Source organism: Triturus cristatus, chromosome 7 (assembly GCF_964204655.1).
Source record: "Triturus cristatus chromosome 7, aTriCri1.1, whole genome shotgun sequence".
Classification (NCBI taxonomy): Eukaryota; Metazoa; Chordata; class Amphibia; order Caudata; family Salamandridae; genus Triturus; species Triturus cristatus.
Genome location: NC_140590.1, coordinates 615,868,830 through 615,890,342, shown reverse-complemented (window position 1 = coordinate 615,890,342; position 21,513 = coordinate 615,868,830). Strand labels below are relative to the sequence as shown.

At 44.9% G+C, this 21,513-nt stretch overlaps 1 pseudogene; it reads left to right on the top strand.

Annotated features, from left to right (window-relative positions):
• Positions 1–248: 248 nt before the first annotated feature.
• LOC146810210 (uncharacterized) overlaps positions 249–21,513 on the top strand; it is a 100,898-nt pseudogene continuing 79,633 nt past the window's right edge.

The window sequence follows — 21,513 nt, the reverse complement described above, 5'->3', positions numbered from 1 at the left end:
ACCTCAGCAGGGCACTGAAACGGCCTTGCTAACAGTGGTGGAAGAATCAAGGAAAATTCTAGATGTTGGCGGGTCTGTAGCCATCGTGCTGCTTGACCTCAGCGCGGCCTTCGACACTGTCAACCATCATATATTGGTTGGAAAGACTCAGAGAGAGCGGAGTTTCAGGAGTGCTACTCAAATGGTTGGAATCCTTCCTCAGAGATAGGTCTTTCCAAGTTTTCGAGAATGACTCCGTCTCAGAGAAAATGACGTTGCGCTGTGGGGTTACTCAGGGATCTTCCCCTAGCCCCACGCTTTTTAATGTATATATGCGACCTCTGGGCGAACTGGTCAAGCCCTTCGGGGTTAAGATCGTCTCATATGCAGACGATACACAGCTGATTGTGTCCCTCAACCAGCTGGACGAGAAACAGTTTTGCTTGGCCAACTGCCTGGAGAGAATAGCCACCTGGATGGCAACTCTTTCTTAAAATTAAATGGTGCGAAAACAGAGTTGATGTTCCTAGGGAAACCCACCAATATTAACCCCGGTGTTCTCTGGCCGAAATGCCTAGGTGTAATGCCCACGCCAAAAGATCGCATAAAAAGTCTCAGAGTGTGGTTTGACCATAAACTCAATTTCAATGAACAAGCACGAAAAGTGGCAGCTACTTGTTTTGGAATCCTTAAAATGATAAGGAAAATTCTTCCTGTGCTGCCTTTTAGTGCCGGGAAACTGATGGTTCAGGCCCTGATACTATCCAGGATTGATTATGCAAATGTGCTCTACCTTGGAGCTTCGTGTGCCACCATAAAAAAACTTCAAATGGTGCAAAACTGTGCAGCCCGTTCCTTATTGCAGGCTCCTTATCGGGCTTCGGTGAAGCCCCTGATTGCCTCTCTGCATTAGTTGCCAGTCGCGGAAAGAATCCAGTTTAAGGCCCTCTGTGTTGCTCACAAGGTAATGTCCTTGAGGGCACCACCTATCCTAAGAACTATCGTCACCCCCTACCTTCCTAAGAGAACATTACGTTCAGAAACAAAACGCCTCGCTATAGCTCCCAGAGTGTACAGAGCCCGGAGCGGGGGTCGGTTGTTTTCCACCATCTCAGCGAAGAGCTGGAATCAACTTCCAGATAGGATTCGGCTTGAGACCAATCACTCTTCCTTTCATAAGGCTCTGAAGACCCTGCTGTTCCCTTAATGCTCCTTTATCGACTCATTGCTTTGTCGCTAGCGCTGGGAGGCCTTTGGTAGCCATGCGCTCTACAAATACATATTCATTCATTCATTCACAATATGAAACTCTTAGTGAAAATCTCCATTACCCACAACATTCAGTGACTGAAAACCTGCCTTGATCTTATTCAGAACTGGATGTCAAGCACCAGCAGCCACAAGCAATCACAATGCAATAACTTGGATTCCCACTCAATTACTACCTCACCAACAAAAGCAGATCAGTATTGTACCAGCTGCCTCTCTTAAAGAACGTAAACTCTTTTCCCCAAAACCAGCATCAGAACAACTGCCAAAGCCTTACTCCTCTCACACATGAACGGTGTGAATGCTCTGCTATGCCTCTCCCACACACCACAGTGGCACCCCTAAAATGTATCCTGCATATTGCAACACCTTGCAAAATGTTTAAAGCTGTTCGACCATGTCACCTCAACCCTGAAAGCACCTCATTAGCTCCCTGTGTAAGTCAGAATCATATTCAAAACAGATGCATCACATTTAAGAGCACCAGATGTTGAGGCCCATGCATATCTGATTGAGAAACTAACAACCTCATTTGGAAAGCACTACACAGTATTTAGAGCATAGCCAGACTGGAAGTAAAAACTGCAAAAAAGAGAAAACAAGGCAGGCCTTCTCCATCTATATCCCAAGGTTCTGCAACAAGATCCCTATGATCATCAGAATTGACCTACCTCTCCAGCAATTCAGAAAGGAGCTGAAACTCTCCTACCTATTCAAAGACTTCTACATTTTTATATGATACGTATCATCACCTGAAAGCAATGTGCATCATTGTTAATAATGCTAAATCGTACCTCAGGAGCCTCACTTATGGTCATAGCTCTGTTGCACTTTAGGTCTGTTTCTTCTTTCTAAACACTGATATACACATATAAAAAACATACATGTGTGCATATAACCGTACAAGAGAATCCCACAAATCTCTTTGGCCAGGTATTAGGATGAGCCTTGGTTATTTCGTTTCAATGATACTTATCCTTGTAGCTGTATTTCCAAGATGTACATACCTACAGGATAATTTTATGCATAACTTCTGCTGAGAAACTCTATATACATTCTTGCTCTCTCCATCAAACCAAATTCCAATAGAATTAATGAAGACGGGTGTTTTTTTAGAAACATGTTGTGTCTCCAGAAATCTTCATAACTTCAAGCTGGAGTATTCAACTTTCACTCTGTAGAAACAAATCTCTCATGTCCGGTTTTTGAGTTAAAATTAGCCCACGTTGCGGATGCTTAAGGCTTTCTTTGTCATAGACCTCCCATTTACTCTCAAGGTTTGAAATCTGTCTGAATAGGATGAAAACCTGGGTAAGGAGTATGGTATAGTACTCCTTTTTCCATGGTTACCCCCACTGTTTTGCCTGACTGATGCATCTTTGACTGAATGTGTACTGGGTTCCTGCTAACCAGGTTCCCAGTGCCTGTGTTCTTTCCCAAAACTGTACCTTTGTTTCCAAAATAGGCACACCTCTGTCGCACATATAAGTCCCTTGTAAAAGGCACCAAGGGCATTGTGACCAGAGAGGGTCTCTAAGGGCTGCAGCATGTGTTGTGCCACTCTAAAAGACCCCTCACCAAACACAAACACAATGCCACTGCGGCCTGCGTGTTTTGGTGCAGATAAAAGTGAAGAGTCGACCTGGCACATATCCCTGTGCACCAGACCTACCAGCACTGCAAGAGGCATAGGTAAGTCACCCCTACAGCAGGCCTTACACCTCTATCGCAGGGTGCCCTATACTGCCCTATATAGGGCATAACTGCATTAGCAGATATGCCCCAAGTACATTCTTGGACATTATAGGTGCACAATGAAGGCATACTGAGTACATGGGCTGGGAGCTTATCACTACGAGTTCCACAGCTCCATGATGGCTTCACCGAATTCCAAGATGTTTGGTACCAAACATATCAGATCAATGAACCCACACTGATGCCAGTGTTGGATTCATTAATAAATGCACTCAGAGGGCACCTCAGAGGTGCCCCAGGCAAACCTACCAAACCACTAGTGTGTGCCTGACTGATCTGTATCAGCCTGCCATCTATAGACATGTTTCTGACCCCCTGAAGTGGGAGCCTTTCACTTTCTTGGGTCAGAAACAAAGCCTGCTCTGGGTGGAGGTGCTTCACACCTACCCTCAAGCAGGAAAAGTATAGAATGGCAGTGATACTCAAAGGCTTCCTTCCCTTTGTTATGCTGACCAGGACTTCTACTTTTCGTGGCAAGGTCATCTGGAAAATTAGTAAGCAAGAGAGGTGTGTCCATTCTCAGCCAGGACCACCCCGAAGGTGCCCTGAGCTGAAGTGATCCCCTCCTTTGAAAATCCTCCATATGGTTTTAAAGGATTCTAGCCAATAGGGTTAGGAATATGCCCCTTGCCCAGAGGAAGTGGAGATACAAAGGGTGTAGGCACTCTAAATGTACGTAGATCATTGGTTCCTACCTTCTAACTAAATTGAGTATTTAGGGGCACCCCTGGACCTTAATCCTCAGATTACCGATAATCTACGAAGAAGAGGACAAAGAAGAGATGTGCAGCTGCGAAGACTGAAGACACTAACTGACTTGGCCCTAGCCCTACTAGCCTGTCTGCTGCCCTCAAAGACCCTGCTACTGAAGAGTGGCTTGTGCTGCAGCCAAGTGACCACCAGAACCCTGGGAGGATTGCCTGCCTTCTAAAAAGATTCCTAATCTCCTGTGGACAGCGGACCTGTCCAAAAGAAGACAAACTTTAAAGACCTAGTGCTAAATCGCAAAGTCGACCACCTCTGCACCCGATGCCCACAGCCCAAGTTCAAGAGGCCCACTGGTCCAGAAAGGGTTCCCCAGCAATCCTGAGCAAGAGTCCCTCAAGGTTTGCCCCTTCCCCCCCCCCCCAATTCCAAGTCGACGTCTGCACCCTCTGCAAGATGACTCACCCAACACGACCTGCACCGGTATGCTTACTTCTAACGCCAAAGCCATCTACAGATGGTGTCCTGACATTCCAGCACATCCCAACTTACCTGTGCAGCTGTAGGTTTCTTTTGTCCAGCCTCCTGGCCTGAGCCTGCAGCCTTTTTCTGATTCCAAGATTCTCCATTTGTTTGCATTGAACGCTTGACGCTGTGTTGGCACTCTGCACACAACCGCCCATGTGCCACTGAGGGTATAAGTTTGGCACTGCCTTGTGGCCCCCTCCCCTGTGCTTACCTTAATCCCTGGAGACTGGGTTCCAAAACCATGCTACTCACCTGCAAGTATTACAGTGCTTAATTTGAGCCCGTGCTTTCCGGTGCTCAGCACCGGCACTTATTTGGTTTCCGGTGCTCAGCACCGGCACCTAATTGTCAACACCATATTTAGAAAAGTCTACCACATGGTGGCGCTGCTCATTTCATTTGGAGATGTGCAGAACAACAGTTGTTTAGGAATACAATATACATTAAAAAATTGGTACCACCTACATCCCCAGCTATTTCCTTTAGCTTTGGGAACCTGGAATAATCTGAACTGTCGCATTTACATGCGAGAGAGATGGTTAACAGTTGTTTTGGCAGCGATGTCAAGGGTGATGGATGGTGTGAGCTGCAGTGGCCTCCTGGTCAGAGCCCTGGCACTTAATATCTTACAAATTAAGCACTGAAGGTGTACCACTTTGATTGCCCCTTTTCTCCACTGGATAACATTGGCACCATGTCCCCAGCTTGACCTCTGCACCCAGCCGCCCCAGTGCTGCTGGTGGTGGAGTTTTGTCTCTAATCGGAACCTTACCTGCTACTGATCCTTTATGCAGAAACTCAACATTGCAGATAGTTTACTTACCTGCATATTGCTGATAGTGTTTCCTCCCTTTAGGATAACATTGTATTGATTGAAAAATGCACAATGTCCACTTTTTACATTGTAATACAGTGTTATTCAAAAATCAGTTTTACTGCAATTAATTATCATTGGTTCTATAAAATAAATATACTAATAGTAATATTTTTACAACCAATTGGTCTCGGATTAAGTCATTGAGTGTGTGTTATCATTTATTGACTTTGTGTGTACAGCAAATGGTTAGCACTTCCTTCTGATAAGCCTAATTGCTCGACCATACTACCACAAAAGAGAGCATTAGCATTATCTACTTTAGCCTCTGTAAAGTCTCTGGGGATCCCCTGGACTCTGTGCACACTAACCCTTACTTTGGTATAGTATATACAGAGCCAGCTCCCTACAAGGAAATATGTAAATAAGTACCAGGTCACTTGCCTACTGAGAAACATGCTCTTAAATATGTGTTCCTTCCAGCAAGAACGATAATCTAGTTACAATAATAGTCTTACTGTAACTCTTGAGTGAGAAGTCTTCGCAATTCAAGTTTCTGCAGAGGTTTATATAGAACTCTAAACATGATCGGGGCAGCATAGCGTACAAGAATTCTTTATACTGCCTTTTTCCGGCTTATTTTACCCTGAGTACCTATCAACACAAGGAAAAGGTTATACTTAAGGGTTGTGACCCAGGGTATAAACAAAGATGAACAAGCATTTGCAATGCAATAGGTCTCGCATTTATAGGAGTTTGAGCTATTGGCATTGTAAATGACAATGCTTTTTATTTAAGTTTGTTTTTTTTAAAACATAAATAAAAGGCACTGTCATTTATAATGCTAATAGCTCAAACTCGTATAACTGCGAGACCTATTGCATTGCAACACCCGCTTTTTACAGGGCCAAAAAGCCGCGGAACCGTATAACATGGCTGTGTTATCACTCTATTGTTATATATGTCTAATTTAAGGCGATAGATGCTTTATTTTGCTAAATGTTAGTATAATCTAAACATTGCATGTATCCAATTATGAAAGCTAATCACGAGTAGTAAAGACCATGTGTCACTGTGCAGCACTTTACAAAAATAAAAAATACAATATTCCATCTGCAAGTGAAAAGCCGACACATTTTCCTTTAGATGTACTTTTCGATAGCAGGCAAACGGTGTTTTCTTTTTGAAGTCTTTTACCGCAGACTAAGAAAAGCATTTTACGTTCCCTAATATAAATAGTGTCTGGTAGTTCCCTCATAAACAGGGCTGTAAAATATTTCAGAAAGGAAAGAATAAAAACACGTATTGTTTGTTCTTCGAGAACTCAAACCAGAGACCTGCCTTATCAGAGCGGAGAGAGTTATATGGTACTAGCCCTAAGCGAGAGATAACAGACAAGTGGGGGAGGGTGGGGGGGGGGAGCGGGGCTTCGGTTTAAGCAAAGAGACACAGAGGTGCAGAGACGGCTGCACGGGAAGGCCTGCCCCTGGAGCGTGCTGGTGCCGGTGAGACCTTCAAGCCTCAGTATGGGCCCCTAGGCCCACACCTGAGCACACCATTCATGCCTTCTGCATGAGTTGGGCCCCGAAGAAGGTTTGGTTGCGTTATAAGGGGCTTCTGCGGAAATATTGTACTGTAACTGGATTTTTATAGCGCTTATTGCCTCTGACGAGGCGCTGAAGCGCTTTGAGGCGTGTAACTCCGATTACTACTGCAATATAGAATTTATAAAGCGCTTCGTGCCACTAATGCGACTACGAAGAGTGCCACTGGCCTGGTAGGCATGAAGAGCCACCCTCCCCCGTGTAATGCCAGCGGCTGCAACAGGGGGAGGGACGGACTCTGAGGAGAGAGAGTAGAGGAGGAAAGAGCAACAGAGAACCAGTCTGCCAAGTGGGTGCGAACGTTAAAGTGAAAGTAATCATTTTGCAGGCGCTTTGATGTTCGCAGTGGCCACGCGGCTCACTGAGAACATCAAAGCGCCCGCGAAATGTACACGCAGGCTGCCAACTGGTGCGTGCGCCCGGCGCACATGCACTGTAGTTGGGGTCCTGAAAAGCACTCGTTTGCACTTCCAAATCCCCGTTTTATATAGCTCTCGCCAGAGCAGCGCTAAGGCGCTGGCTCAGGCGAGACCTAAAAACTAAAAGAAACTTCAGTTTTGGTATTAACATTACTAAATAGGTAGAAAACGGAGATGTGAAAATTGTTTGTTGTGGCTGAGTCAGCAACAGCCAGAAGGGCAGTGCCTCCACAGGCGTGATGGCAAGCTTTTGCTCCTGGCATACTATAATAGTGCAAGCAGCCTGAGACAGCCTTGGGGGCGCCGACGAGAGCTGGGGAGCTGTGGAGAGTAGCAGCAAGGCAGAGAGGCGATGGATAGACAGGAGCTGACAGGGCTTCTGAAGCAGGCAGGGTTGGAGACCTGATGGTGCTCTACAGGCAGGAGCCAGAGCAGATGTATGATGAAAGGTTAGCCTGATTGGACTACAGCGGTGCAGAGGAAAGAAAGCTGCAAAGAAGGCTAGTAGTCTCAAACCTCGCTGTGTGGCCAGCAGACACCTCACTTGCTTTTCTGCTAGTTTCCCTGCTTGCTGTGGCTCACCTTGCTCAGTTATGCTCACACACTCTTGCATCCACATGTACATGGTCCACGTCCATAAACTAACCTTCCTGGGGCAGATTTACAAGCCCCTTGCGCCGCCGGTACATCATGCTGCGTGACGCACTGGTGACGCAACCTGCTGAGTGATATTTACAACCACAGGTAAAGCCACCCTGCTTGACTTTAGCTGTGCGCCCCTTTTCACGCAACACTTTGCATGTAAGGGGCGTGACATGAGTGTTGCTGTGGGTGTTCCCACGCAACACACATGTCCACTGATGCATTTCCAGATTTACAAGGAATCGTTAAATCTGAAAATGCACCAGAATGATATGTCACCCTTGGGATGGCGTAGCGAGGTGCAACAAGGTGAAATGTTTTCATTTCTCCTCGTTTTTTTCCACTTTCATTGCGTGCTGCATTCTGCAGCACACTTTGGAAGAGGAAATCACCTCAAATTATTGTTTTTGTCCAGGAAGGTACTCCTTCCGCCACAAGAACAATCTCCTCACGGCGCAGGCATCCTTGCACCATGGTGCAAGGGTGCCTGCGCCGGCGAATGGCACTTGTGCGCCAGTGTAGGGGGAAGCACAGAGATGTGACATATTGTTGTAAACATGTCACATTCCTGTGCTTCAAAACTAACTCAGCACGCCACAGCAAAATGACTTGCGTCACTGCGCTGTGTTAGTTTCTTGTAAATCTGCCCCCCTGTCTTTTAGCAGGTTAGAGTGGCGGGATCTGAAAGAGATCTAACATTTGGTGAGAGTAAGAGTGGAATAAACTGGAAGAGGCCTAGGAGAAGAAGCAGATGTCTCAGGTGTGTAAGAGCACGCCTATATCAGCTGCATAGATATATTCACATGGAGTGAAGTGAGGCCTCTGACGTGTTCCCATACAAAAGAAATAGAGTGCATGGTGAGCGTCCTGGATTGCTGTGCAATAAAGGTTACCCTCGGGTCCTGGTAATATCAAGGAGGCTGTCTCTTGCTGAGCGATTATGGGTGAGCAGCATGCAATAGAGCTTATGTTGGCATCTATTAAATTAATAATCAATTCGCTCTCCGCCATGCCAAGAAAGGCAAGCATCCATGCCAGCATGGCATTGAGAGGGGTTGATGAGGCCAGACGGGTTCCAAAGCCGGATTGACCAACAAGGAGGACAACCAAAGGAACATTATTTGTCAGGTTCTGAAAGTGCTTGTGCATACCTTGACTCCAGAAAAACCTTTTATACCATAAGGGGATGTCAGGGACCTACAAATAGAAGGCCTCTTTGCAAACCCATGAAGTATATGTCAAAGTGAGTGACATTAATCCAATGGGTGTTTGCGCTGTTTCCATCTTGTTGTACGCCCATTGCATTTATTTTTCAGGGATTTGCTTCCACGCGACACAAAGTCATTTGGCATTGCGCTCATGTGAACTTTTCAGCAGAAAAGTATATATTTTGCCGGGCAAGGTTGATTGACCCTGCATTTCTGCCACTTGGTATCATTGGAGCCCCTTCACAAATGTCCACAGACCCTTAGGTACCTGGTGATTTCGAAACTACTTCTTCAGGGTAGTACCTTCTGGGCAGACCCACAGACTCCTAAGTATCATATTCACAGTTTCGTGTAATCAGAAACATGGCATAAGCAGATTCTTAGACAATCTAAAGACCTGAGGGCAGATTTACTGGAAGGCAACGCAGGGCAAGCAAAGGCTTATTTGGGATTTACAAAGCCACGCAAGGCCTGATTTGTGTGCCCTTGCTTGGCTTTGTAAGGAAAAGTAACCCACCACAGAGGATCATGCTGCATCCAAGTGGGAGGGGTTCCATAGGTGAAGCATGGGCATTTCCATGCATCCACCCATGGATTTCACACAATTCCAGATTTACTAAGATCTGTAAAGCTGGAATTTTGCAAAATTGCTATGCCTACCACAAAGAGGTATAATGCAGGGAAATGTTCCTTTCCTCTTTCTTTGCGTGGTGCATTCTGCATCGCAGTAAAGAGCAAAATGCTTCTCTGGATTGTCTTTATGCAGGAATGTATCCCTTAACATTCCTGTAACGCCTGTAGCCTGCCTGTGATGCAGGCACCCTTGCAGCATGCCATAAGGGTACCTGCATTGACGCTAAGCAGCCACAAGTGTGCCAACACTGGGAAGAAGCTGAAGAGCACCATATCTGTCTTACTGCACTGCATTGCATGAATTCCTAGTAAATATGCCCCCAGCTGTATTATGAGCCCTGGAATAATCAGATTCTGGTATTATCATAGTTCTTATATAATGAAAATATTGATGTATTATGTTCCCAAGTGATACCAAATAAGACAAGTAGATTGTTTTACAGGAAAACCTAATTTCTGTAGCATCTCGTCAGTTGATAATGTCATAAGTAGCCACACGCCTAAATGGAGATGAAAAAAAACAACAGGAAACACAGAACTAAAAAAGGCAGGGAAATGAAAGAAAATAGAAAAACAAAAAGGAAATTAAAAATAAAAGCAGAGAGCACAAATGTAGGAAGCTGGCTCTGCATATACTTTACCAAAGTAAGGTATAGTGTGCAGAGAGTCTAGTGGCTCTCTACAAGCTTAACAGAGACTAAAGTAAAGAATACTAAATGCTCTCTTTTGTGGTAGTATGGTCAAGCAGTTTGGCTTATGTTTATGTTTAGGATTTGTAGAGCGCATGGCTGCCCGAAGGCTTCCCAGCGCTGGAGAGTTCTGTTTGTAAACCTATGGTCCTTCAGGTACTTAAAGGGGAAACAACCAAGTCTTTTAGTTTTTCCCAAAGGAGGTTTCATTTGGTAGGGCTCTGACTTCAAATGGAAGGGCATTCCACAGCTTTGGTACCTAATGGGCAAATGACCTGCCTCCCCATCTAGCCCTTTTCTTGAGGAGCTGTTCCTGGGAAGATCTTAAATGTCTGGTCGGGATGAACCTAGATATCAATTGCCGGAGCTTTCGTGGACCTTTGTTGTTAATGGCCCCATATGCCATACAGAGGGTTTAAACTTGATTCTTGCTTCGATAGGCAACCAGTGAAGATGTTATAGTGATTCTTTAATAGACACACGGTTGGGAATTTTTAATAAAAGTCTGGCCGTCGCATTCTGCACCACCTAGAGTCTCTTTGTTACATATTTAGGCGAGCCAACATAAAGCAAGTTGCCGTAGTCCAAGCGTGAAATTATAAGAGACTGAATGACCGTTCTTTTCCACATTTTGAGAAGCGAGTAGCAAATTCTTGATAATTTCCTAGATTGACCATCTATTGTGAGTATATCCTCCAGCCAGATTCACAGGTTATTTATGCTGGTTTAGGGATAGGTGTGTCTCCCATACAGTGGGGCCACTGTGTCAGGGGTGCGTGAATGGTAAGATTTTCCAATATCATAAGCTCTACTTTTTTCACCATTTAGCTTCAAACAACTGTTTGACATCCATTTTACCACTCTCTTGAGACAGTGGCTCAGCTGATGGTTACTTGGGTTCGAGCCATTTGTTAGAGACACTACCAACTGGGCTGGGCTAAGCATTTGTTGTACACACTCAGGCAAGAAATGATTACACACGCTCAATGACTTAATCCGAGACCAATTGTTTTTAAAAATATAACTTTTTTGAATGTTCATTACTTAGAACCAAAGATACTTTGTTGCAGTAAACTACATTTTGAGATATCACAGTTTTTAAGTATGAAAAGTGGACACAGTGTATTTTAAAAACAGTTCTATGATAACCTATAGAAGGAAAACAACCATGCAATTTAACAGGTAAGCACATGACTTACAAATACAGTCTTCTGGGTTTAGGACCAACACTTGGCAAAGATCAGGTAAATGTAGAGACTGCACCAGTAGCCACACTGGGGATGTCGGACACAGAGGTCAAATTTGGTCACTGGGCCCAATTTTATATAATGGAGACTGGGGGCACAGAAAGAGGTGCTGGATGCAGGTAGGTAAATTGGATTTGGGGGCCAATCACCGGGGGTTAGGACCAGCACTCGGGGGGCCACGAGGCAGCACCAAACACACACCTTCAGTGGCACAGTGGCAGCCGGGTACAGAGTGCCAACACAGCGTCGGGCACCCATTGGAAATCAAATGAGACTGAATATTGTGAACAAAGGCTGCAAGTTCAGACCAGGAGGCTGGATCAAGGGAAAAGTGGCTCTGCAGGTAAGTTGGGATGTTGAAGTGCACCTGAGCACTGTCGGTCGGGCTCTCCAACCCCCGGTGTCCTTTGAGGCCGGGAGATACTTACAGGAGCCGGTCGCGGTTAGGGGTCCTTTATGTTGAGACTGAAGGCGTCGTCGTGGAGTCCAGGAGAGGTCACTCTGGGGTAGACATGAGCTCAGGACGGCTGGGAAACCGTCTTAGAACAGGTGGGCCACTTGGACTCGGGCCAGAGGAGTTGGGTGCAGAGGTAGGCCCAGAGGTCTGGTTGGGCGGTTCAGCTGGGCACTGGAGCTCTTCTTGAGGGTTTCTTTGTGCACAGGGCCGCTGTCCTTGGGAGTTCTTGGTCCTTGGGGAAATAAGGCAGTCCTCCCAGGGTTGTGGAGATCACTTGGCCTGCAGGACGAGTTGCTTTTTCTACATGCTGGTAGGGCTGGGGTCAAGTCAGTTGTTGTCTGAAGCCTTCACTGCTGCATGGTTCTTCGGTCCATCTTCTTCTTTAGGTCACCAGAAATCTGAAGATCAAGATTCAGGGGTGCCTCTAAATGCTCAATTTAGGAGAGTTACAGGTGCTGGTAGGTAGTAGCCAATGGGACACTTACCTTTAGGGTGACTACACCCTTCGTATGCCCACTCCCTTTGGGGAGGGGGCATACCCCTAAGCCTATTGGCTAAAATCCTCACAACCAATATGGAGGATTTTCAAAAGAGGGGGTCACTTCAGCTCGGACACCTTAGGGGTGATGCTGGCTGAGACGGGACACACCTCTCCTGACTAATTTTCCTGTCGACCTTGCTGCCAAAAGTGGGGCTTGGTGAGGGGGTGGACATCTCCATTAGCTGGAGAGGCCTGTTAGAAATAAGGGTCTCTAGTTGGCAGAGGTAGGTACCTTTGTCCAATTAGGGGCCCTTGCTTCTAGTCAGGGTAAGGGGGATACACACTTTAGATAACCCCTGCTCACCCCCTTGGTAGCTTGGTATGAGCAGACAGGATTATTCCAAAGGCAATGTGTAAAGTATTTGTTCTCCAAACACAGTAATACAGTGATAACAACACAAATGGACACCACACTAGTTTAGAAAAAATAAAGTATCTTTAGCTAAACTAAACAAGACCAAACTGACAAAGATCCAACATACAGATAGTAAAATAGTACTTAAAAGCAGTAAGTTTCAAAATAAAGTTCGTAGAACACAGATAGCTCCACCTGGGCCTATTACGACGTCATGGCAGCAATAAATCCAATGAACGGCGCCAACCTCGAGGTACACGGCATCAGGCATGGAGTCACACGGACCCTCAAACAAGCAGTACTTTTGGGTAACGCAGTCTATGACGATGCACAGCATTGTGGAGGTGAGGTATCGGTGCCGAGGCCGGCGCCCCGGCTGCCACGGGGAGGTGAGGCATCTTGTCCGCGAGGAGGCGATGTGTCGAATCCAGGACAGCGGAAGTCGGTTGCGTCGGCGGTGAGGTGTCGGTTCCGGTGACAGTGCGAAGTCCGTGAGTTTGCGGAGTCACCCTCAGCGGTTATTGGTGCTGCGATAACAGGATGCAGGCGCTGGTGTGAGCGCTGGCGTCAGGAAATGCTGATAACTGCAGGCGTCAAAGGGCATCGGAGCTTTGGTGCAGGCCGGGCAGTACATTGTGCACTTTACGAACACTGCCCCTGGCCTCGGTGCAGGTCGCAGTGTCACAGCTGCATCGCTGACAGCATCGGAGACAGGTTTTCAAACTTCTTTCAAGTTACTTCCAGGTCCCAACAGCAGGAACAACCTCTAGAGGCCTAACACTGGAATAGGCACCTCCTGGCAGGTCAGAACTCTCAGCAATGGAGTTCAGGGAAGCTGGGGTGTAGTCTTTGTGTCCCTGAGACTTCGGAACAGGAGGCCAGAACACACAGGCCCTTGGAGATTCTTTTTCAAGCAGGTTCACAGCAAAGTTCCAGTCTTTGTCCTTCCCTTGGTAGAAGCAGTAACTGTAGGCCAACCCCACACAGCAAAGGGGCAGTACTGAGTTTGATGAATTGGTAGCTTCAAGGGTTGCCTATTTGGCAAATTATGAAATGGTGTAAGAATATGCATGTTATTTGTGTTATGTAGTGGTGTCACTTTTTTAATGCTGGTTGTTTATGATGTTTTTTGTAATTGTCAAATGTTTTATTGGTTATTGTACATGACTCTGGAATGAATACGTGTTGTTTTCTTTTTCACATTCGAACTTCTTTGAAAAACATATATGAATTTCTATAAATGGAAAGGTTAAATAAATAACCTGATCAAACTAAAAGGAATGTGTTTGATTGTTGCTTCAAAGAATTAGCTATAACATTGACAAAGGTATCAGGTTCCCCCCTTTTTTCTCAAACTACTTTCTAAAAGCGGCAGTTTCCAACACACAATTTAAAAACCATCTCTACTAGAAGATGTGTTATTAAATTCTGAGTTCAGAGAGCCTAAACTTTATTTCTTTATCTTGTCCCAATGGGAAGTTATACTTATAAGTTGTTACAAAGTATCGCCCATGCTATCCTATGGAACAGATAGCCTTTCAATAGTGAAAAATGAAATTGGCAGTATTTCACTATCAGGATATGTCACATACACCAGTGCATGTCCTACCTTTCACATAAACTGCACCCTGCCCATGGGGGTACCTTGGGCCTACCTGAGGGGTGCCTTACATGTAAGAAGAGGGAAGATTAAGGCCTGGAAAGTGGGTGCACTTGCCAGGTCGACATGGCAATTTAGAACTGTGCACAGACACTGCAGTGGCAGGTCTGAGATACCTTTTCAGGGCTACTCATGTGGGTGGCACAATCAGTGCAGCAGGCCCACTAGTAGCATTTGATTTACAGGCCCTGGCACACTCAGTGCACCTTACTAGGGATATACCAGTAAATCAAATATGCCACTCAGGGAGAACAAAAGTTATAACAATTTACACAGAGAGCATATGTACTTTAGCATTGATTAGCAGTGGTAAAGTGCCCAGAGTCCTAAGCCAACCAAAGCAAGTCAGAAAGAATAGGAGGAAGAAGCAAAATGTTTGGGGATAACCCTGAAAAGGGCCATTTCCAATAGGCCCTTGCTAGCATAACAAAGGGAATGAAGCCTTTGAGGTTCATGGCCCTTGAATACTGTTCCTGCTTGGGGGTAGGTGTGAAATACCTTAACCGAGAAAGGCTTTGTTTCTGACCCACAAGAGCACAAGGCTCCTACCTCATGGGGTCAGAAACATGTCTGGCAGGTTAGTGCAGGCCAGTCAGCTACACACTAGCGGTAGGTTAGGTTTTCAGGGGGCACCTCTGAGGTGCCGTCTGAGTGCATTTATTAAATAGTCCAACACTGGCATCAGTGTGCGCTCATTAATCTGAGATATGTTGGTGCTAAACATTTTGGGATTCAGTGAAGCCATCATGGAGCTGTGGAACTCGTATTGACAAGCTCCCAGCAAATGTACTAGATATGGCTTCACCATGCACATACAATGCCTAAGAATATAATTAGACACTATATTGACATATCTGCTCATGCAGTTATGCCTTCACCGGAGGTATAGTGCACCATAACTCAAGGCTGTACGGCCTGGTGTAGGGGTGAATTGCCTGTGCCTCTGGCAGTGATGGCCGGCCTGGCACACAGGGAAGTGTACCAGGTCGACTCTTCACTTTATGCTGCACCAAATCATGCAGGCTGCAGTGACAGTGTGCATGTGTTTAGTAAGAGGTCTCTTAGGGTGCCATAATACATGCTGCAGCCCTTAGAGAACCTCTCTGGTCACAATGCCCTTGGTACCACTGGTACCTTTTACAAGGGACTTATATTTATGCCAGATGGGTGCCAATTGCGGATACAAAGGTACAGTTTTGGGAAAGGACACAGGCGCTGGGAACCTGATTAGCAGGTACCCAGTGCACATTCAGCCAAAGTTGCATTCAGAGTCAGGCAAAAAGTGGGAGGTAACCATGCCAAAAGGTGCACTTTCGTACAACAAACTAGAGATCAAAAGAACTAAAGAAATACACAATACAGAGAAATGGAACAGGTCTAGACTCAAGAAACACAAACTGGGAAAATAAAGTAAAAGAATGAAAAAATAAGGAAATCAAAAGAAAAATAAGCAATGGCAAAGCTAACTGTTCTTGCGCTGGCTGTCAGCCTTTGGGCTTTGTCAAATTTTCTTTTGTTTTATTCTGGTTTATGTATTGTTATGGGAGCTGCAACCCCTCAATAATATATAAAAAAAAATGGTTAAAAGGAAAACAATATTTTGGGTTTGTTTTTATCTAAAAAAGCAACCACTGCCATAACAGTCCTTGACTATAAATAGAACTACTTTTTGCACAGATGTGCTCCTTGTCAAGGAGGAAAATACCTCAATCATGACTGATATTAGCTACTGGCTCAGATGGGCTGACCCACTGCACCGAGCTGTTTGCAGTAATGGGCAGAAGGAAAGTGTGAATGACACAGTAACAGATCAGTGAATGGAGAGGGCTGGCTATAAGCACCTATAAGAAGTAAGTATAATATTTATATCATTTTAGTAAAAACAAATAATCTTGGCTAATGATACACCCACAATTGAAAGGGGAACAACAGAGAGAATATAAGCAAAGAGGATCACAGCTTGAAAAGTTTAGAATTTAAGGGGAAAAAAGTAATTGAAAAATAAACGTTTCACATGTTACAGGTTGAAATAGAAGTGCAATACCGTCCATTGCAGACATCCGTTTTTAATGTGAAGTACTTGGGTGTCAGAGATCTGTACATATTCTGCATAATACCAATTTCAAGACTAGCTCAAAGCTCATTGATTTATTTTAACTACCTCAACCACTGTCTTGTCTTCTTCGGTTAAAGGTTCTACTCACAGTGAGAAAGCTGAAGGGGTTGCTCCACGGACTGCTGAGTTCTGTGTATCACCCATAGGTCACATGTTTTCATCTTAGTGAGACAAGCCAATTCTGATGCTACACTGATTGTAAGGAATTGGGTTGCTGGTTGACTGGGGTGTGAGCCCTGATCATGCACCAGCCACAATCCCTTTCAGGGTGAACCATAAAAAGTCAGTAAATTAACCTGTGTTTAACCCTGGTTAGCTTCCGCCAAAAAGCAGTCAGGCTTAACTTAGAGGCAATGTGTAAAGTATGTATGCAACACACAAACAGTATTAAAACAAAATAGAGCAAATGTTAATAAATTATTTGACATCAAATTGACAAAAATTCAATCAGTAGAACCGGAGTAGTGATTTTTTTTAGAAAAATCTAGTGCCTAAAAGATCAAAGCGCCAACAGCAGACATCTTGTCACATAAGACCGGTCAAAGTCGAAAAATATGACCGACTGTGATGGAACGTGGTTCGGATAAAAGAAGTGGATTGGGCTCTGTTCAGACTTGGAAGAAATTATAAGAAAAAGTGTCTAAGAAGGCAAAGTTCAGTGGGGCAAGTCTGCAGGAGTTATCCGCATAGGGAGCGTCATTGTTGGATGACCTTGGGTCGAAGCCGCAGTGAAGATTTCTATGTTCTGACTTAGTTACCGAAATGGAAGTCGAAAATCTCCAGCAGGAAGAGGTCAAAGGCTGAGCCGAAGACAGTTCCATGAAGTCGGATACCCCTTTGGGGAATGACTGCTGGAAAGAGTTTGTTGCTGCAGAGAAGAACATAGCGGGAGAAGCCGCAAAGTCAATCTGCCCAGCGATGCACCTCTGGTGGATAGGCAAGCGGGTTGGTCCCGGTCTCCTCCTAGTTCTCATAGAAGTTTTTAGCCACACTTTTTGGCAATTGGCCATCTAGGCATCTTTAGCACCACAACCAAGTGTCCATGACTGGTGGGACACCTCTTGGGGGTTAAGGACTCACTCAGTCTGGGTCTAGGTACGGGTTCAAGATAGTAGGAGCCTTTTATGCCCCTATGGCTTGAACAGGAGGTCAGCAAACTAGCCCTAGGGGTCATTTCTGGTAGTCCTAGGTGCAGGTGAATTTACAGGGCTCAATAACGAGGCAGGCCTTCCTGGTACAGCAGCTGTCTGGCAGAGTGCACAGCAGGCCACAGCAGCAGGCAGTCCTCTGAGAGTCCTTCCCTAGGTCCAGTAGTGAAATGAAGAGTGGGTCTGAAAGTCCTACTTTTATATCCTGGTGCCCTTCTTCTGGAAGATGGGAGAAGCTTCTGGAAAGGTTATTTGATGTGCATGTAATTTCGTGGCTCACCTGACCTGACTCCAAGCAGGCTGCAGTGACAGTGCAGTGTCTTTAGGCCCTTTGAGTGAAAGCAGAGCACAGGCTATTCAGTTGTAAGCGGGCTGTGCTCAGCTCCAACCCCCCTTCCCCATCCTGCAAGCACAGAGCCCACTGAGGCACACCTCACAAAGTCTGTCAGCAACACCTAGTCATGTGACCCAAGACAGGCTGCAAGCACAAAAGGCTTAGGATGGTAAAATGGCAACTTTCTAAAAGTGGCATTTTCAAAATTGTAATGAAGAAATTGACTTTACCATGAAAAGTGTTGTTCATTACAATTTCATAGGTACCAAACATGACCTATCCACCTGCTCCCAATAAGGAATTACAGCTTATTAAAAGTAATAAGGAATCCCCAATGCTATCCTATGGGAGGGGTAGGCCTCATAGTAATGAAAACCGAATTTAGGAGTTTTTCACTACCAGAACATGTTAAACTTAAAGGTGCATGTCCACCCTTTTAGTTACACAGCACCCTGCCCTATGGGTGGCTGTCTAGGACCTACCTTTGAGCTGACATGTGTAATAAAAGGGGAGTTTAAGGCTTTTCAAGGGGTTTAAATGCCAAGTCAATATGCTGCACTCAGGCTGCACAGGCAGACGTGGGACATGTTTTAGAGTGCTACTTAATTGTGTAGTACAATAAGTGGTGCACACCCTCTGGTAGCATTTAATTTACAGGCCCTGGGTATATGGTATACCACCCTACATGGGACTTATATGCGAATGAAATATGCCAATTAGGTGTATGCCAATCCAACCATGTTTAGGGGAGTGTGCACAAGCACTTACGCACTGGTTAGCAGTAGTAACATGCACAGATTCCTAATTCCAATAAAAGAGAATTCCAGCAAAAACTGGAGGCAAGTAGGCAAACAATTTGGGGGATGACCACCAAAAGGCTCATAGGTCTAACACTGACAATGTGAGCTTCTCGTCATGAGCTATAACAAGCAGAAAAAAGAGAAAACATTGCTATCGCCATGCACCAATGTTGCACCATAGGCAACCCAAAACTCTGAAAAAACAAAGCCCTGCACCTTGTCATGCTTAGCCCAAACCTGGGGCCTATGTTCATTGGGCATAGTGGGTTAAACGTGCAACTGGCTTGGAGCTCATTTTATTGCAAGTTTGTAAATGGATCACTCACTGGGGTGTGTTAGATAATGACATACAGTTAACAATATTTAAATGTATACATAGAGAAAGCTTCGGCTCCTCAAGATAATAGTATTACTTTTTCACCTCATGCTGTTGGTGGTTTGCTGCATTATTCCACCTCCTATGCATTCTTTGCTTAGGAATTCTCAAGGAACTATCATAAAAGTACAAACAATAATTTAACTTTGAATACTTTATCTCATCCACACACAGTATGCAGAAAGCAATCATTTTTGTTTTGGTTCTTTGCTTTATCGGGATTGTTAATGTTTTATTCAGAACTCATGACTTTATCATGGCCTTCCCTATCTGTTGTCAGTCTGTCCAACATGAAAACCTTACCCCAAAATATAGCTTTCCAGAATAGGAATTTTGCATCTTACGAACAGCCATCGATAAGAACTTGGACTCACAAATGCTGTGCAGAGGCTCCTCTTTATTTATAGAATGGATTATATCAGTAAACCAGTGAATGTTGAGTATGAGTGATTCGCTGCACTATAGATAGACAAGCAAGAAATGCCTTTTGTAACCTGCTGCAAAGCTGCACTCCCACCGTCTTTTTCCCTTTTCAGATTCAATATTTGATTTTCTCAATGCTGCCTCTTCTTAGGTGTTGCCTAGAGATAGTTTTAGCTATTCTACTGGCCTCCCATAAACTAAACAATAAACAAAAGAAAAATGCTTAAATTTTTGATACCTAGAAAGGCTTTGGATCAACCCTCGTCACCCATTGGTTTTTGAACTGTTATTTACATTGTGCTCTAGCCTATCGCAGTATACAGCATGGAGCTGCTCCAGCAGAAAGGGCAAATTTTCATATCCTCTGAGGTTCGGTGAATCCTGAACCCGTTCAAATAAGATTGTCGAATCGTGACGATTTTGGCATCAGCGCACCGCAAACGACGAGTGCGGTATGCATGAGTGTTTTCATCATGTCACACCGATGGATTCACTATGTATTTTACGATCTAGTCTGAACCCTTGGGTTTCATTTTGCGCATAGCAGCCATTTTGTGGTTGCCCTCACATAGGCTGATGACTACAGCATGACCGTGGCCAAACGGGTCTCTAGGGACACATACACCTTAGCGTGAATTCCTGCTGACTTCTGTTTGACCTGAACGAACTGACCCTGCTGCCCGAGGCTAAACTGTTGAGCCTCCTCCTTGTCAAGCAGGTGGTCAGATAGAGATCAGAGAGCAGGACATTGCTGATTTTATGACACACGCACACACCCCTCTATCTTGCTCCTCATCTGTTTCTGTTTCCTTCTTTATGGCCTAATTATTGATTTAGGTTGAGGTCTTTTATGGTGGGCCCGTCCGGCCTGTTCGAGTAAGAATGCTGGATTTTGCCTTGTCATTTTTGGGGGCTGGACAACTGAAAGTGGGCTTGTCGTTATGTGATACTCCGGTAATGTCATCCTTTGATTGGTCAATTTGTAAGTAATTGATGCTAGCCAGGAACGTGATTTTTGGCATAAAAGACGATGCCCTGCCCTATGAATTTGAGCAGTCTCCTGAGAACATACACCGTGTTGTACTTCTAGGACCTCTGTTACTGGCTGCAGCTAATAAAATTGATCTTTGGCGTCACCAAGAAGAATCCCATGTCTCTGTACTCTAAGATAGGTGAACCCGAAGACTTCGGGCGTGTCCCCTGCGCCGCTGGGTTTAAATCCCGGTTCTTCTCCTCCCTACGTCACAGACCTGTCATCACACTAACTCATTCATACATGCATTCATTGGTGGGACCCATAACACCAACACGCATACGTCTCACTCCGAATCTGCACACAGGAGGAAAGAAGCGCTGGACATGTGGGGGTACTTTATTACCTATAGGAAAAAAATCTTTACATTATATACAGTATTTACATCAGTACCTATAGAATCCTAACCTTAAAATCAAGGCACTCCACCACTTGGTCGACGGACCAATTAGTTGGACTGGTTGATGGTGATTTAGATCTATCAACATAGGCCTAGGACTTAGAAGGTAAGGTAATTTCTTGTTAGCTGTGGTTCAAATCCTATTACTTTAGGTATATGATACTCCCCGTTTTTTTTAAAAAAGGGTAGTCACCAACTAAGCTAGCCACCTTCAATTTTAAAATAAGAGTTTTACCTCTGGCAATCCCCTTGACAAACCTCAAGGTGCATGAATACACGTAGACTACACCGGGTGTTTTTTCTAATACAAATAATAGAAGAAATATGAAAAAAATGTGAAAGGGACGAGATGGCACCTCACGTGCACACCACCAATTG